At 40.4% G+C, this 19,363-nt stretch overlaps 1 protein-coding gene across 2 annotated transcripts in view; it reads right to left on the bottom strand.

The window, feature by feature from the left end:
- The window catches only part of TBXAS1 (thromboxane A synthase 1), a 227,858-nt gene that overhangs the window by 176,854 nt on the left and 31,641 nt on the right, over positions 1-19,363 (bottom strand). The gene's annotated exons all lie outside the window — the stretch shown is intronic.

Raw genomic sequence — 19,363 nt, 5'->3', positions numbered from 1 at the left:
CATTGTGCAGTTCGGTTTGCTGAGATTTCCTGCAGCACAGCACCTATTTCCTTAATGGATTTTCTTTTGTGAAGCTATTTTACAAAAAATCATAATCAGGAGATAGAGGTTTCATCATTTTTAAATAGCAACTGTTTTCTTTTTTTAATGGGGCAGTACAAACCTTCCCAAACACAAACCCTCTCACAAACCCAATAGAAATTATGTGTATTCAGTCTATGCAAGGACACTGTTTCAAGTATGACAAGGTATCATGGAGTAAAGGCACAGAAGTCAACATTTATTACACATTTTATACGTATTATTGATTTCTTGGCTACTTAACTGCTTTAAAAAATATGAGATTTTCCTCAGCTAACACTCCTGGGAAAATAAATGTTTTAACTTTAAAATGACAAAACAGCCTACATGATACATTTTCATCCCCAAAGAGAAGTTTTTTTTTGCTGCTGCTGTTTGAAATCTTCCTGAAGTGTCTTTGTGTCACGGCAAAGTCCTCATCTTCAGTATGTAAACACTGAAAAAGATTAAAATCCCTGTCATTGAAAACCTGTCAATTTTGCAGCATTCTATCCTGATGTTTTCACTGTAAAATACATGGCAGATCACAAAACACCAGGCTGGGCTACAGTTAACTGCTCATTTCACCACACACCAGACCGTCTGTAGACTCCTGGTTTTCATGTACAGCAAAGTGAAGAGCGACTGCAACAGAGGCTTACACTAGACAAAGTAAATGATGTGATCACCAAATATTTTAAAAGGGAAAAAAATAATGAGTACCGTTTCACAAGGCAAGAAACACAGAGACTGTGAAGACTATTTATACTAAGATGAACAGTTCATCATTGTCAGCTTCTGAACATTACTGGCAGCTTCATGCAGCTGAGGATTTGCTTTCCTTTTCCCCCCTCCTAATGTGGTTTTCTCCACTGCTTTTTATTCAGTTACATTTGAAGTAGGTTTTCCAAAGGTAGGGAATGGCAGTTTACAATGAGATGGGAGAGAGAAGCAGTATCGTCAAGTTACAGACCGAAATGTAACAACAAAAGGGTGAAGCCAGCAGGAGAAAAAAATAATCTCATCAATAACCATATCTAGCACTACTCTATGATTTTTACAGCATTTCTGGTGTTGTTGAAATACCTGAAGTTTTACAGAAAAGAAAACAGTATGCAAGAGACCAAAGACTGACGGGGCAGCAGGCACAAAAGAAGGATCTAACACTGCACACATAGCCTTAACTTTGACCATTTCTAATGCAACAGCTTCCGTTCTGCAGCCTTAAATATTAAAAGCTTCCCCCCGTCTCTGCAATATTTCCACTCATTCTCAGAATTTTGGGTGGGGGACACAGAGAGAGGAAAGAGTGGCTTATGGACGTCTTTACAAAAAAGAAGAAAAATTGTCCTGTATAACAGGCAGTGAACACCAGCAATACATGAATCTGACAGCTTTGTGGCACAAACCTCTGCCTTTTGAGCCAGAAGAGGCTGATAACTCAAACAAGCCAATTTATGTGATTTGGTCACTCAACACCTCCATGACACACCCTTGGCCAGTAACTCAGAGCTGCATCCTAAGAGCGCTGGGAAAACAGTTTTTGCCCAGGTTTTGTTGCTGGGACGGGAAGGTGGGCTAGAAGGTGGGCAAGTACAAACAGGCAGGGTGGCCTCGTAGGCAAAGCCATTTGTCTGGAGAAGCTGTACATCTAAATGAAACAGCTCCAGGCCTGCCTCATCATCAGTGGGAAGTCTTATTTCTCACTCTGCCACTTAATACACTTCTACATCACCACAAAAATTAATCTGGTATCAGGAAACCCCCTGCTGTTGCTGTGGGTACACACTGATGGCAGAAGATCAGCCAATGGACTAGAAAGGTGAAATCAAATGCAAAAATCTAGAAATAGAAGAGATACTAAGAAGTGACCAAGATAACCAAAGATATGGAACCACTTCTGCACAAGAAATAAACTAACAGGCTAATCTTAATCATGGGGAGGAAAAAGCAACTGATGCAGGTTATGACAAAGATATTAAATATCATGCAAGGCTTAAAAAATAAATTAAGAGCTATTACCCAAAATTTAAAATATAGTGTGAAAAACCACAAATGAATATTCAGGTGGCAGGATTAAAAAAGAAACACTTTTTCAATAAATAAATATACTACCTATGGAACTCCTTACCACTGATGATTTTCTACTCCAGAAGTGTAAAAAGCTTCAAAAGGTGACAGAATAAAATAAGGGGGGGATGGAGGGAGGGAATCCACAGACACTTTAAGCTAGTATATTTAACAAATGTAAGAGAAATACATGGAAAACATTAAAGTAAAGGGGAGAAAATTAATGAAATTTATTTTCTTAATCAGAGAACTAGTCTGTAAGCTTCTAATTGCATAATAAGAGTTTAGACTTTTATAAAACCTAAAAGATAAAACCCCAGACACTTCAGCTTTCTTAAGAGGAAGAGAGGACTGAGTCTATGTGAAGTGAGTGGCATGAAAAGGATAAAACTCTGATGGCAGCAACTTTTACTGGACAATCTAGTACATTCTCACTCAAAAGAGAAACATAACCTAAAATTTACACAAGTACAGCTTCCTGCACAACTCTTAATTTTAAAGCTTGGCATTACATTTTGAATTAAGTGACAAGACATCAAAAAGGACCAGAGGTACATCAGCAATGAAGTAGATCAATAAACAATTCAGAAATCCTTTGAAGACATTCAAATGGCCTCTGAGAGCAAAATGCTCTCTGTGTATATTAAACACAACTGTTAAAAGGAAGTTAACATGCCAAATTCATTCCTGCAGGCCAACATGGCAGATACAAACTCTCTGAAATACTAACTTCTCTCCACAAAACACCATTCAAAAAAATTTTTTTTTTTAAAAAGAGAGACACAGATAAATAATATAAGTTGTGAAGGATATATAACCAACAGAACTAGCCCTCTGTCCAGTCAAGTCAGTACTGATAGAAAAGTATTACGCTGTCTGCCATTAAGGGTGATCAATTTGTGTAGCAGACAAGATTACAGAGTTTCCAATTCTGCATCATGGAGTTCAACATCCTGTTGAAATTACCCCAAATTTCTCCCAATACAGAAAGTGCATCATTCCTTCTACATCTAAGTAATACACAACCTAATAATATCTAAAAAACTATAAACTGGGACACAGAGATGTTATTTAATCTCATTGTTGGGAATTGGGAGCTGTGTTATTTTGCAAGACTGACTGGGAAAACAAAGTATTTTGCTGAGATAATGGAAATCATTCCTGCCAAACAAGAGACAATCGCCATGCATTTTTACCTATTTGCCTCTATTTATGTATTTCCATACCAGATTCTGGTTAACACTGGGATGTATTTTGCTCACAAAGTAGTGATAATGCACAAAAGAAAGGTAGCCTACCCAGCATTACAATAATGGCTTGTGAAAAAATATACAAAATATACAAGCATCCCAGGGAGCCCGGTCTCAACAAAACGTCATCCCAAAGCTGGCTACAGACTTTCAGGTCTCAGCCTTCTCTGAGAAATTTTGCATTATGAATACTGCAGCAGGGTCACTGGAGAGCTGCCATCACATAAATCTTTCTTCTTGTCTGCTCCTCAGAATATTTAAGGCAGAAAATCATTATTGGGTCCCATTCTGACAAAGGAACGCACAGAAAACAGGTCTTGCAAGTGGGTGAGTGCTGCAGCCAAAGTGATACCATCCCAGAAGGATACAGCCTGTGCTGATTATTACCTCCAAAAAGTTTAGTCACTGAAAGAAAGAAAAAAAAAAAAAAAAGAAAAAAACCACAAAATTAAATTAGCTGTCCATCCCCAAAAGACAGTCTCTCAGAAAACAGAAGAGAAAAAATGGGGAAGGTAAATCCCTCTTCTTTGGTCAACACAGGCTATGAAATTGCCCTTTACTGTTACCCAGCAGTACCTCTAGTAGAAAATGAGGGATTTGCTGAAAAAAAATACACGTGGATGTGTAGAATATCAAGCTCACAATTACTGGAATTGAATGGAATTATTACTATACCTCCAAAAAGAGATACTGAATATCCACAAGTGTACCTCTAAGAATGAACTGAAATTAATCTTCAAGAGACACTTTATTCAGTTTGGGATAAGGAAATTTGAGTACTGCAATTTGATTTTCAAGCTCAACAAATCTGTACTTTTTAACCATGAATTTGTAGGGCTGTAATAAGAGTTTTAGAGATAATGAGAACCTCCATATAACACTTGCTCTCCTTAATCACTTGCATGCACTCACAGAGCCTTAATTTTGACATAATTGCACAAGAAGAAGAAAGACATTGCACACACTTGCACCATCTGCCTCCACATGGGGAGATGTTTTCCAGCTGCAAGACCTAAATGATCACAGGATATTATTTCACTGAAATATTTGCTAACAGATCAGGAATAGTGTGCAGAAAAGGCAAGATTATATGCCCAATATTAAATTTATGCCTCATCTATCTGCTAGCAATCATCTTTTAATCCATACTGTTCTGGTCTGTCAAGCAATTTCCTTCATGTCTCTTAAGAGAACTGATAGTCTCAAGAGATTGGTTGTAATAAGGCTTCAGGCTGTCACTGTGTATTTAAAGTTTTGGGGGTTGCTTTGATTTAAATTCTAAAAAATTAGCAGTGAATCAAGGCCAATTAAATGAAAAAGGCCAGACAGAAAAAGCAAGAGTCTTCACCATATTCCAGAGTAGCCCTGCGAGAGACAGATGGTCTGTACAGCAGGTCAATGACAATATTTCATCACCTCTCTCAGAGTGCAACCTCTTCACACTGGGCGGTGACTTTTCCAAAGAAAGACCAAATGAACAAGAGTCATAAATCCACAGCTTCAGCCCTTCTTTGTTGGCTCAACACCTTTAAACAAAATTATGGAGGCCAACAGCAGCAGAGGCTGTTGGCTCCTTATAGCAATATATAACCTAGGGAAAGGAGGTGGGAGCTCCATCCCAAGTGACCACAAAGAGGAGTCTCCTCAGCAGGAGGATTGTCCACAGCAGATCTGAGGTCTGGTGCATCCATGAGGCCATATCTGATGTCTGCAGGAACAGCTGGGTCAGAGCTGGTAGCTAAGCACAGCTCATGTCCCAGCCCTGCTGCCTTAACCACACACAAAGCTATCCTTTCACTCCCTAGGACCACTGGCACCATACCTTTATTAAGGAGTGGTTTCTTCAAGTGCCTGTTTATTCAGACTGATATTGTGGGGCATATAGAAGAAAATGGTACCACCTCAAGGCCATAGATGTCCTTGTTTCAGCCAGGAAGACTGAAGTTTGCAAAAGCAGGTGCATTGCTAGAAACAGTGTTCAGAAAATAATAAAATGTCATTACTTTTTTTTTTCTCTCCTCAACTAATTACATCTCTTAATTTTGCAAATGGACATCTCAATGAAAAGGACATGAAGTTTTAACCTTATCAGCCTTCCTAAGTGCGATGCAAGTTCATATCCTAGTCATGCAACTCTATTTGCAGAAAACACGGCATCAGTTTTTGTATGCACCTCAGCTGCTCCTGCACACCAGGAAGAATTGTACAGATGCAGGAAGCAGTTTCATCTTTAAATTGAGGGAGAAAAGTCTGCTTGGGAACCTGATCATTCTGGCTTTTCATTGACATAAAGAAGATACTAATGGGCCACTGGCCGATTATTTAATAGGGCCAAAAAGGGGTTGCAGTGTTGTGGTGGTTGAAGTCCCAAAAAGTTATTTAGCAGCACATCAAGTAGTGGTGTTGGTGCAGGCAAAGCCACATTGCATTCCCTCTAGAGCTACCAATATCAGCTGCCTTTCATGTTTTATTCCATGGAGTTGTGGTCTACCACACAACAGGCCTGGTGTCTGTTGCTGTCAGGGAACTGGTTTTAGAGTTCATCTCTTGTGCCACATTCGGCAACAGCACATGCAGAGCCACTCAGTGCCATCAGGAACCAGCTGGCACAAGGTTTGCATCACCTCACACCCTGCCAGGACAGCCCTGGGAAAAATAAAACTGCTTCAAGAGGCTCAATGCCCCCCAGTTCTTCAGGGCCAGAGACATCTCCCTTAACTGAAGGTGAGGTGGGGAACAGAGTCCTATCCCCTTTTTTGAGACCAGCCTGTCACCATACATGTGGCAGATACCAAAGCAGTGACAAAGTAACTGGAGCAAACTCCATGCATTTCCCCCTTGCAATCTCAAATGAGCAGTCTCAAACTGCAGGGACAACTCATCTCCCAAGAGACAGTTCTGGATAAATGCTCATACCTCATGATTACACAGCACATGAACTAATTCTATTTATTTAAGTTCACACCAAGGAGCCACCATCCATCTAGTGCACTGAATGTGGCAGAGGTCCTAGTGACCAGAGACATACATGATCAGAGCACCAGGGATCATTTAATGGTGCCCAGAGAGCCTGAATTAATGGTCCACAGCCCAACTTTGTTCTGACATTTCCTAACTTGTGTGGGCTTGACTTTACAACCTCAATAATGTGTCTTTAATGCAATTTTCTTTGAAAGTTTTCATTTCAAGAAAAAAAAAAAAAAACTCATTAAAAATATATCACATTGCATCATTTTGCATCCACAGGGGTCATCAAAAGACCCTAGACTATGGCAGAGACCTTTGCCAAGTGAGCTAATGGAAGAGGCAGGTTGTCTTACACACAAGGGAGCTGTGTGGCACAGCCTGCCAGAGTCTCTCAATACTTCCTCAAAGAGAAAAAACAGCAAAATTGAAGAGTTCCCAAACTAAAATGCTAGGCTTCTTGCTGGGTGCTAACATCTTACTAGTGAGCCCTCATCTGCTCCTGTGGCAGTATCGCCACACCCTGCTCTTCCTCATCCATGGACCTGTCACCCACTCCAGCCTCTGCTTCCCACTGGAGCTGACTGCACTGCCACCCTCACCCAGACCCTGCATCTCCTCCTAGCAGGAGCTCCCCAAATGATCCCTTCCAACACACCTACACTAGTTTGTATTGGCCATTCACCCTCCTTCCAACAGCAATTTATCCCAGTTTCTCCTTGCCTAACCTCATTCCTACAGGCTGTTTGCACAGGCTCCCCACTTGCAGCTTTTGTGCCCAAATCTCACTGCTGCTATGACACCCCAACAGAATCCATTACAGAAAGGCTTCTCTCAGTCCCTGCACTCACAGCAACCAACTGCTCTCAGGGACCTGCTGCCTGGTCAGCCTTACACACACAGAGGGTGGGACTGTGCTTAGCAAAGACAGAACCAGAAACATTAGCTTAAAATTATATATCAACAGAAAAGATTCCAGTGAACGTTGCTCACTGTAATTTTTCAAACACTTACAATTTGCCCAAATTTGCATGAGAAAAGCAAAAGGTACATCCAGTGACAAAAGCCTGCCTCCTCTCAGGAAATATTGAAACCCTGCTTCAAAGCTAATATAAAAATCAGAATATCACTTCTTAAGAATAATAAGATAATGGGAAAAAAACCTCAATCCCCAAGAGATTCCCAAAATAAAACCAAACATTTTTCTTCTGCATTTGTCTCAGAAATTATGGAGCTCATTTTAACTGAAAATTTTCAATAATTTCACCTAAGACAGACAGCAGCCCCGGAAAACTTCAATCCTGGCTGCTTAGAGTTTGATAAAGCAATAAGCAATTTAAAATAGAGTTGTATAACAGGAGCATCACACAACCTTAATTTGTGGTGCTTGCAGACCCACCTATAATTAAGTAAGCCAGACTTAAAATAAAGGAAGTGCTGGCTCTCAGTCTGAGAGCACACATAAAATCTCAGCTCATAGCTAGTTATTTTATGCAGGGTCTAATCCATTATAGCACAGGGGTGACAGTGACAATGTTATCTGACCCTTAATTACAGCAAAGATGTTATAATGTCTGTACATACCAGACAGTGTAAAATAAACTTGAAATTAGTAATGGAGACACTGCCCTGCTCCCCATGACTTGAAAACCAGGAGCAGTGTGATGCTAAGAGGAGATAAGATCTTTATCTTTCTTGCTCAGATTTTCATTCCCCCCATTTCTCTCACCTTTCCATATAATGACAACAACAACAACAAAAAAAAAAAAAAAAAAAAAAACAAAAAAAAAAAAAAAAAAAAAAAAACAAACCTCTGCCATGAACTTTTAAATTGTACTTCACACAGACACATTTCATTTTCAAATCTTTAGGGCACAGAGGAAGCACAAGCACCTCTGTAGGCATGATCCCATGTCCTGGCAGGTGGCTGACCCAGGCACACGAAGCAGCATAGAAAGACCCACTGGAAGTAAGACTGCTTCAAGGAACAAATGACAATCTGTTGCATAAAGTACCATAGCACTGGTACTGGCTGCAAAGCCTCAAAATTGAACAAGTGTAGCCACCACTCATGCATCTAAATAGTGCAAGTCCAGAGCTCTGCTTTGCTGCATGATTTAACTAGAATTAAAGTAAAGGGTGTATGGAGCTCCTTTCATGAAAAGCAAAGCACAGCACTGGAATCACCAGGGAGAAACATCATCAGTTTCTGAAAGGCAGAAGAGAAAATCCTCCCAACCTCAGGGCTCATGCACACATGAACAGCGAGAGGAAGTACAGAAGTGGGGTTCAAAGCCTTGTGGCAATACAAAAAATAAACTCAACCTCCTTTTTTTCCTTTGCAACTTATTCATGACTTCTTGAGTACCTGTGGACAGACAAGAGTTGAGCACACAGAAGAGTTGAGTAATTCTGTCCTTTCCATAATGTGAGTTCACCTTATAAGGAGACACAGTAGATAGAGCAAGGAATATGCATAGCATATTCCCTACCCCAGGACAAGGAGAACACCCTTCAACAACCACAGGCATGAGACAGGAGGAGCAGTGAAATTATTTCCATCACCTTTCAGTGTGCTTGAGTAGTCTACCACCATCACCAGCCCGAGTAAGCTATCGTGGGCCACTAACAAAGGCAGAAAATAGTTCCTACAAAACAGAAGATAGTTGAATAGATGCCAAACAAAGCCAAAGGAAAAGCAGAATTTCAAACAGACTGGATGAAAGGATTGCAGGAAGCAAACTTCAAGGAGATCCTCTGAACTTGAAAAAATGCCTAAAAAAAGCAGGCTCAAGTGTTACTCCCAAGTGCCATCCAGATTAAAAGCAAAACAAAGGCAATTGGGGTGTCCTGGAGCTCTGAATCACCCATTCAAGCCTAAGGAGACTGAGCAACTGATTACACACAGGAATGGCAACACTGGGTATGCATGAAATGCCAAACCCAGAGCAAAATGGACTGAGAGGTGTTTTACTTCTTTAATCACTGAAAAATGCAGTAACGCTGTGCATTACTTGTAAAACAGCAGGTTGGATGGTTCAGACAGAAATAAACTTTTTAAGCTGACATGCTCCTCTCTCTGGGCTGTTGGCTATTAAAAAAACCAAATGTGCTTGTTTCATATTATCTCATCTTTTGACTGCACTTTGAAGTCCATTCTGGCCATTTCTCCATGACAGAGACAAATTCAAATACTTAGGAATAATTCTCTTAACTTCATAAAGAAACCCTTGTTCAAGTCAGATAATTTTCATGTAGAGGCTGACATGGAAATGGCTTTCCTGGAACAGAGTTGATTTGCATTACTCTGTGTCATAGCACACGACAGCTTACTCCACAGCCCACTCATCTGGATCTTCCATAATCCAGACAGCCACAGTCCCCTCTCCGTGAAGAAGTTGTGCACATGAGAGAAAGAACTAATTTTAATGAAGAGTCTTTGCTCTTCTATTGGTCATGTTCTCTCTCAACCTGTGCATCTGGCAGGCTCCTGGATGCAATTTGTAACTAGTGCTCCCTGCTAACAATGGAAATGTCTATTACTGTTGGCTGTCCCTTTGACTCCGGGGTTTTTAACATCTGACATAGCACTGCACGAGTAATGTAGCGTACTAATCCATTAAAGACCCCCTTCCCAGCTTCTCTCAAAGGACCTGCTACTGCACCCCTGTCCCAGCTCACCCTCTCTCCTCCAGTTAAACAGCCTCAAACGCTCCTGGCACATGAAAGCAAAACGCTTCAACGCCTCAACTGCAAATTCACCGAGACAGAGACCATCTTTCCATTACATTGCACACCCTTCATGTGCACAGCAGAGCCCTGATCTTTGACAGGGGTTCACTGCTCCTGCTGAAACAAAAATGATAAATAAATCATTAGCACCAGGTCCCCTAAAGTGGAGGGAAGTCCTGTGCACTGTCATTCGATTACTTTTTAACTACCATAAGGAACTAAAATTCCACAGGGAAGTAAGGATAGCAAGTCATTAGCATGAGCAATTCACCTTCAAAGAGAGGCAAGAGGAGAGCTGAAACCCAGAGAAGCTGGTTTTCTTCACTCTCTCTGCAAGCACCTGGGTGCAGATCAGTGATCTTTTCCAAGGCAGAACAAAGACAATAGATGATGATACACAGGGGTTTTAAAAGAGATTAGAAAGTTTATAAAAAATAAAAGGGCTGACAACAGAACTAGGATTGAGAGCAGAAGAGAATGAGAGCAAGATGTGATACAAATGACAGAAATCCTGGCAGGAAGCAAGAGGCTTGTTGAGGGAAAGGAAAGGGTCTCTTAGGCATATGAAGTCTCAGAGAAGTCACCTACCTACTGGAGAGGGGATACAAGATCTCAACATCACCTTGAGCAAGATATGAGGAAGAGACTCTGATATTATGAAATACATTAATTATTGCAGCTGAATTTGTGTATTTCTTTTCCTAACTAAAACAATTACTTTTTTTTTTAAGGCTCATTACAGATCTGCATCATTATTTCCAGCTTTATTTTTTGTCTCCAAGGAGTTAACTGGAAGACATGAAGTTGGATGCCTGAAGAAAAATACTTTTACTTATCTCTGGGGAGTTGAAGTTTAGTGCCTGCTGTTGGAGAAGCTAGATAGGAAGATCCAACGATGGCCAAAAAAAAAAAGCAATGGATAGAAAACTTTGAATTGGAGGAGTATGGAAAAAAAAGACACTTAGGAAAGCATTAGCAAAAGCTCCTCAAATCATGTAAAGCACAGTGGTGCACGGGTCTAATAGACCATGTGCAACCTGGAAGAAGATGACCCTCCCTGGCCACTACCAAAGCTCCAAAGATAATATTTACTTTGAATGTCTTCCCCAAGTGATAAGTGAAAACTGGAGTTGCAATGAAAAGGCCCACATAAGGTGGTGCAGTCCCATACTGGCACACCACACCACACAGTGGCTGCTTTATTTACTTTGACACTACACTAGGAATAGCTAACGCAAGCTGAGATACTTTTGAATCACTTAGGAAACTGTACTTCTATATTTATTTATATATCCATATATTTACATTCATGTGCATACATACACACACTCTAAATCTGTTCATTTTCTCACAGAGCAAAATTAACACTCAGACATTCTTTATGTTTTTTTCCACAAGGGTTACTATACACCACTGATGTGTTTTTCACTCTGAACATCCATCTTTAACATTAATCTTGCCCTCATGCATGCATCTGCATCAGAGGTGTGGATGATACCCTGCTATACATCATTCACACCATCCCCCTCCAGAATGGACCTATTTCCTCCTCCTTGGGGAGCTTCCTTACTGAACATTGTTCAAGGAAAGCTTAATGTGCAAGGCTGAAGATCTCCCATGCTATAGTACCACCAGTTCCAGTTAATTTTGTTCTATTCTATTATTTGGGCTGCCCACTGGATTACCTAATCCTTCTCAATTCCTGGTATTTCCAACCCATGCAAAGGACCAGAACCCATCCATGACTACACAATAGCCTAGGATCTGCAAGTTAGAGTAAAGGTTCCCTACCGTGGCTACCTCCCTGTCCTCAAAAGAAAAAAAAAAACCCAAACAAACAAACAAACAAAAAAAAAAAAAAAAAAAAACAACAACAACAACAAAAAACTTCATGATTCTCAGAAGTGAAAAGGGGAAAATGGAAGTTATGTGAGGAAGGAATTGGATGAATGACAATGAACTGGTTTAGAAGATTGATTGATCTCTCTTTTGCATCTACAGGCATCAGTATTCAGACAAAACTTCCAGAAATAAATTCTTGCACTTGTATAATAGAAAAGGTACAACTCATAACGGAAGAAAAAATGAGGTAGCAACCTCCTGAAGACAAACATTTTCAAAATTAAGTAGCATCACATAACATACACCTAAGAAAATGGCTACAGTTCTCTGTACCAAAAATACTGATCTTTAACACTAGCAAAATTCAGAGCATTTGAAAGACAAGCAGCATAATAGCAAAATCTAAAGGGGAAAGAGGAAAACAGAGGTAACAAACCTGACATCATCCTTATGTAAAACAATGGAACTATCATTTTAGAATGCCATTAGCAAGAAGTTTGAGAAGAAATAATTGAGGAGAACGTTATTAAATGCCTTTCAATATTGTCAAACAAGCCTTTCATTTTGGGTTGGGGTGGGTTTAGGGTTAGTTTTCGTGACAGGTTTATGGGTATGGATGATAACTACAACTCTCCCAACAGCATCTGCTTGGGCTAGTCCAATGTGCTAGAAACACAAGACCACAAAAAGACATTTTACACACTACACAGAGAACTAACATGACACCAACCTAGACAAGCGAAAAGTGGCTGAATACTTGACCAGAAAATGGGACCCCTACTCATGAGGTATTGATCCACAGGGCTCTTACTAGGAGGATTTACAGACATAGTTTCTTGCTTACAAGTAAAAGAAATCATGAGTTACAGCTACTTAAATGTGATGGCAGATTTTCTGTGCTAGGGAATGTGTCCACAGCCTCTCTGTAGCATCCTGCTACCATAGAGCCGTGGCCATAGGCATGGCCACACGACTTCATTGTCAGAAATCTGTTCCAGCAGCTGTTTGATAGCTATTGAGCATCAAACACCACCAGCAATGGTCCCACTCACCTGAACAGTGACCAATCCACCCTGGCCATGGCATTTCTAAGGGTACAATTCAGGCAGCAGGTCATCTATTACAGTAGGACTTCAGGAGGCAGCTGAGGTAATCAGAGAGCTGACTGTTGCTGAAAAAAGTTGCAACCTTCTTCCTACAACCACCTCTCCGTATTCCCTCTTGCTGCTTTCTCGATGTTCATCTGATCCCTGCTCAAGCTGATGCAGCCACTAAGCCAGCAAACTGTACATCAACCCACCACCACCAATCTCACGCCCAACCATATCCCCAAGTACCCTGTCTATTCCTTTTAAATTCCTCCAGGGATGGTGACTCTTCCTCTTCCCTGGGCAGCCAGTTCTAGTGCTTGGCAATCCTTTTGATAAAGAAGTAGTTCCAAATACCCAACCTAAACCTCTCCTGGCACAACCTCAGGCCATTTCCTCTTGTCCTATCACTTGTTCCTTGAGAGAACAGACTGATCCCCACCCCACCACAGCCTCTTCTCAAAAAGGGGCCACCAGCTGCAAGCGAGGAAACAACACGTAGGGCACTGGGGAAACAACTACCCTACTGCTACACAAAGTACTGTTCAGGAAAGGCATGGGAGTAGTGGGGGGAGCTCAAAGGACATTTTGAAAGAGATCTAAGGATGGGGAAGAGAAAATAAAACAAGCTTTTAAATGTCAGTGCAGTATATTGAGCAGAAAGTTGAGAAGTACCTTGACTGCTGCCTACAAATACTTACACTGGAACGAGCTCTAACAGCAAGCAGCTCCCCGTCTTCCAGGACAAAGCCAAAATATTCACAGTGTTGGGTATATACATTTCAGAAATGAAATGATGAATTCAGATGCCATTTCCTGGGGCTGAGGGCATGTAAAGATTAAAACAGTCTACCAGGAAATCTATTGGACTCGCTGCACCTTTCAGCTTTTAGAAGAATCCTCTTAATTTCTTAAACAAACAACAACAAAAAAAACAAACAAAAAAAAACAAACAAAAAAAAAAAACAAAACAAAAAAAAACAAAAAAAAAAAAAAAAAAAAACAAAAACAAAACAAAAAAAAAGTAAAACCAAAAACAAAATCCCACACCACACTTTCCCCTACAAAGTCAAAAGGAAAATACAGAGCCTTAAAAACCAGGAAGGCAAACTAGATAGAAGCACAGCTCATTCTGGTCTATAAATAAACAAGGGGTAAACTATTAAACTATTGCTCTAATTGTGGTTTGCTATTGATGGAAGAAGGACTATTTTCCTCCTCTCCCATCAAGGAGGGATTTGTGCTACCAATACAAGTCAGTGACAAAGTCATGGCACTGGCCCCTTTGCTTCTGAATGGAAGCCTAAGCAAGGATACCAGGCCAACTAACAATTAGCTAGAGTAGTCCCAGATACATTTAGGCTTTTCTGTATTGAAATGTTTATTAGAATCTAGCATTTATTACCTTGTCCTGCCACACTGTTTCATGAAATATATTTCAGGACAAGTAGCCTGCTATCAAAAAACAACACAAAAACCTCTAGAAGGAAAGACAAGTCTCTCTCTTCCTTATACCAAATAAAGTGTATTTGGGATACAAAACATCCCACAAGTCTTTCACTGTCTTAATACATAAATAAAAAATAATTATCAAATTAAAAATAAATACAGGCAACAACTGGAAATAGTCACGTTTTGAAGGGGAAAAAAAAGAAATTTCTTCATATTCACAGGGGGCACAGTTACAAAGATGCCAGACCACAATGTAGTCACCCATTTGATGTTTACAAATCCAGCACATCATCATTAGAGGATGCTGTACAACCCTCTAGATGTACTGAGGAATAAGCATGTGTGGATGTATGAACAGCTGTAAAGAATCATTTCCAACTTAATTAACTGCCAGTAACCTAAAGCACCTTTTAAGGAAGGAGGAAAAAGTAGAAAGAACCTACCATTCCAAAGTTAGCCACCCAAACACACTCTCCAGTACACAGAGCACTTTCTAAAAGACATATTGGTACAGTGACTCTCTAACAAACTTTCCTCTCCAATATAAACTGAGAAACAGTTCATTTGCCTAACCTGATCATAATACTAGACCTTAGCCTCACCTTCAAAACACGAGCATCCAGAGGAGACCACATATCCTTCAACACCCATGCCTGCACTGATTTACTACTTCAGGAGACACAGGCAAGCAGGATTAATTATTCAATTAGCAGCATGTATTGCACCTGAGACTTGTTACTATGTCCAGGCCATCTGTGTGCTTAAACCTCCTGAAAATTAAAGTTGAGTTATTACTCTTCTCTCCTGACAGGTCAAAAGCAGAAGAAGAGTTGCTTTTTGATTCTGGAGCAAGTCTGTTTGAACAGAGCTGTATTTTATAGCAGAGCACAGCCCTTTTTTTTTTTCAGGTTTGCCTCTGGTTGCTTGAGCACTGGCACAGGTTTTCAAATGCACCCAGCCTATCATGGCTTTTCTTGCTATGGAGCATAGCAGTAAAAGACTGGCCTGTGATGTTAGAAACGAGCATCTGAAAGGAAAAAAAAGGAAGAGTTTGATGGCAGTATATGGCAATGGGACAAAATTTGGGGACTGGCTTATCTGAATTACTTGTGGCTCAGCTTACAAAAAAGAATTTTTTACAGTTATAGCTGTTGGCATGCTGGTCAGAGGGCGTCTGGGACTTGCCTGCACCTGGTTGGTGAAACATTACAACAAATAGATGGGAGATGACTCAGAGGCCCTATGAAACATCCTCAGACCAGGCACCCCAGGCTGCTGTGGTTCCTATTGTTCCATTAGCAAGTTGTGGCTAGTGATAAAATAGGCTGCATCTCTCAAATGCTGCAAGTGCGTGGCAGCTTTTCTTTGTTCTTAAAGATAATTTAGTGCTTATGGAAGATGGTATGGCAGCTCGGGAAGCCAAGGAACTCTGGGTATGCAGTAATTACAGCATCCATATTGGCTGCCCCAGCTTATCCACCTTGCCAGTGAATTGGATGTGGTCTTGTTTCTGCTCAGGCAGCAAGAGAGTAGTTCTGCACACAAATGGTATGCCACAACTCTCAGCTTACAAAGATCTTAAGCAAAACAAACTCTTCTGGCTTTAATTAAAAAACAAAAAGAAATAACCCAGAGGCTGCATATTCCACATCACATTATCCCCACTTATTAGAAACGTATTTCAGTGTTTCTCTCATTATAAAGGAGAAAAATTATATAGTTTGCATTGCTGCCTGCAGCCACATTTTTTAAAACTTGGGTGTCAAATGACAAAGCTCCTAAAGCAACACTCAGCTACCCAAATAAAGAGGCTCTCTCTTAATCAGATACTGAACAGAATTCTCAAGAAACAAAGGAAAGTGGCAGGCACACAACTTTTTCTAAAGAAAAAAAGAAATCATCATATTAGGCACATGTATGTGTCCAAACACAGGTACCTGAAGGTAGCAGAGGAAGTAACTTTTGGTCACACTGGCCAGAAGAGTTGACAGAAATACCCAGATGAAACCTCTGGCTGTTGTACTGGTAACAAGAAAAAAAATAACAATGTAGAGAAGGAAGGGAAAATGTAAGAGAGGAAGCATGAGATGAACAATGAGGGATTTGTCTGCATCTGAGAAAGGGGGACAGGGCTTTGAGAGAGCATCCCACCAACTCACAGGCCTGTAGGTCACCCCTGAGAAACGCCGAGTCAGCAGGAAGCAGAACGCTGCCTGTCTGCTGAGTGTCTGCGAGGCAACAAGTGACCTGCTGGGTTTGCCCTACCTGCTCTGTGTACAAAATATCTTTAGCCCTCAAAAGCTGTAATTTGAAGAGCAAAGACACAATTTTCACACAGCTGAAACTCACAACTGTCTGTACCATTCCACCAAGTGCGTGCCTACACAAACCCCTAATTATCTGCACTGTCATGTGTAATTAGTGAGTCTGAACATGTAGTATTCATCAATATGTGAATGTTAGGCACACTTCATACATTCAATAGCACCCTGTGTTTGTACACAGGCAACTCCCAGTGAGTATAACTACGATCATACGCTGAAAGGGACAAGCAAAATAAACAAAATATTTAGTGTCTGTCATTTATGCCAGGACCATACATGAAGAAAAAAATAAAATTTCTTTCTAAAATATATAATCAAGTGTTTTCTATGGATTTTTTCTATCAAATAATTGGACACAGTGTTTCCATGGCCTGCACTGAAGAGAAAAATTGAAGCTCATTATTCAAGCCTGCTGTGATCAATACAGAGAAACATGAGGACAGTCATGAGCAGCAGTCCTATCACATGATGTTTTAGGTTACTGTACGTTATTGTGCAATTATCTCAAAAAACAAACATCATGAGAGAAATATAAAGGTGGAAATGGAGGAAGGAAGCACACCTCACCACAGCTAAACAGTCTTTCATGTAGTTGAACCTCACATTTGCAAAAATCTGGAACTACTCAAACTAAAAACTCAGCATATAAAACCAGGGCTAACTGAACTGAAGCATGAAAAGCTGACTAAATCTACAACAGCCAGATCTCATCCATCTCTTTCTCTTATTCTGGATATCAGAAAGATTGAAGTGTTAATAGCTGTCTTATTGACTCATTACCTTACAGGCTTTAAAAAATCTGCATAAAAATAGATTTCAAAAAAAATCTCTTATTCAAATCAAGCACATTTGACTGCAACTACATCAAACAGAGTCCCAGTTTTATCAGAGATGTGCTGCTTCATGTCAGTGAGTTGACACAACCACGCGTCTGCCTCTGTGCCAAATACATGTGCGCGCAGGAAGGAGGGGGACAGGAGGGAGGGCAGCACGAGCACGAATGCAAACTCACTGGTATCTGGCTTTTCCCACTTGGGGAAAAATTGTTAGCACAGCTCAAACCTATTGAAAAGGGATAGGGACTCACTCAACCACCCTATTTCAACAAGCTCTGTATCCTGGGCCTTACAGCCAATGTGCTAGAGGCCATGGGAGTTCCGCCCTGACCTCAGTGGGGTTTGGATCAGACCCACTCTGCACGTAATCTCATTTGATATGGTTGTGTTAATTGGCTGTACTTGTAGAATAAAAAAGTATCACAGAGCACTAGAAGGGCTGACAAAATCTGATTTCTGGAAAGCAGCAATAAGCTTTAGCATCATAAAGGCAATATAAGGATTTTGCCCTTGGTATAGAGGTGGCAGAGTGACTGAGGATGAAGCATGTGAATAATTTGGGCAACATTATTAATTGCCCATAATTAACAAATAAGTGATTTAACCCACTTCTTAAATTTACTGTGACAACGCTAATGATGTTCCCAATACTTCCTACTTTATAAATGCTTTAACCAGATGTAGAAATGGACAATGCCAGCACTCCAGTTTCACCTCTGTGCTCAGCCATATCCCAAAACAGTTTGAAGAAGCCCTTTTAGCTCTGGCCTGCTCTGATGGATGAACATCCCTGTGCAAGACTTTCAAAGAAGTATGTCCACAGCACACTGTAGATCTGCATTAAAAAATGCATTGTCCAACTTGTCATACTGTATCTTACCAATTAGTTACTTCTCTGTTTCTCAGCGGAACATTTTTGATCACATCCCCCTGACATATGGTATGTACATATTTATAAATTATATACATGTAGTACATCATTAACAAATTATGTACATTATAAAGCATATGCAAAAATGGAAATTAAGAAAGGGTGAGATAAAGAAGCATTAATCTTTTTTTTATAATTAGAGGTACAAAAGTGTTTTTTTCATGCATGTTAATGGATTATTTTGAACATCCTTTGGGGCGCATGCTCCCCACTTTGGAACCAATCTATAGAGGTGACACAGAAGTCTCAGATATGTTCCCTTCCCTACTGCCAGTGAAATTTCAGTCTTACCATATACATGCAGACCCTGCCCTGTTCTTCAGGCACAAAGCTGCTCATGGGTGCTGGGCAATACAACAGATGTTTGCTTTCTGCATCTGCTGGCTGTCACATATCACACAACTGCTCCACAGTGCTGGCTTCTGCTCAGTGCTCAGCTTTCATGAGACTGTGCCTGGATTTCCAGCTATAATCAGTTAATTTAAAACCCCCTCCCCTTCAACATGGTATTTATATTCTGCAAACAGAATTAAAAATTTAAGTCTTCTCATCTTTGTTTTTATGGACTGAAAAATCACACAACACTTTCTTACATCTTTCACTTACTCTCTTTTTGTGTCTTGTCTCTTTTCTACCAAAGGCATCAGTCTTCCCATCCTTTTTTTTTTTTCCTGTTTCCATAGATATGAGATCCACCCACTCTGCTGAATATTTTGGCCCTTTTACTTCTTTCCTAACCACATTTCTTACTGGTCTCCTAAATAAATTGCCTCAAAATTAATGAGGTTTGAGGCATGAAGACAAGGACGTGTTA

This window comes from Onychostruthus taczanowskii, unplaced genomic scaffold (assembly GCF_017590055.1).
Source record: "Onychostruthus taczanowskii isolate IOZ18803 unplaced genomic scaffold, ASM1759005v1 scaffold15, whole genome shotgun sequence".
NCBI lineage: Eukaryota > Metazoa > Chordata > Aves > Passeriformes > Passeridae > Onychostruthus > Onychostruthus taczanowskii.
Note: the sequence above shows the minus strand (reverse complement) of the source record. Positions and strands in the feature narration are given on the sequence as shown.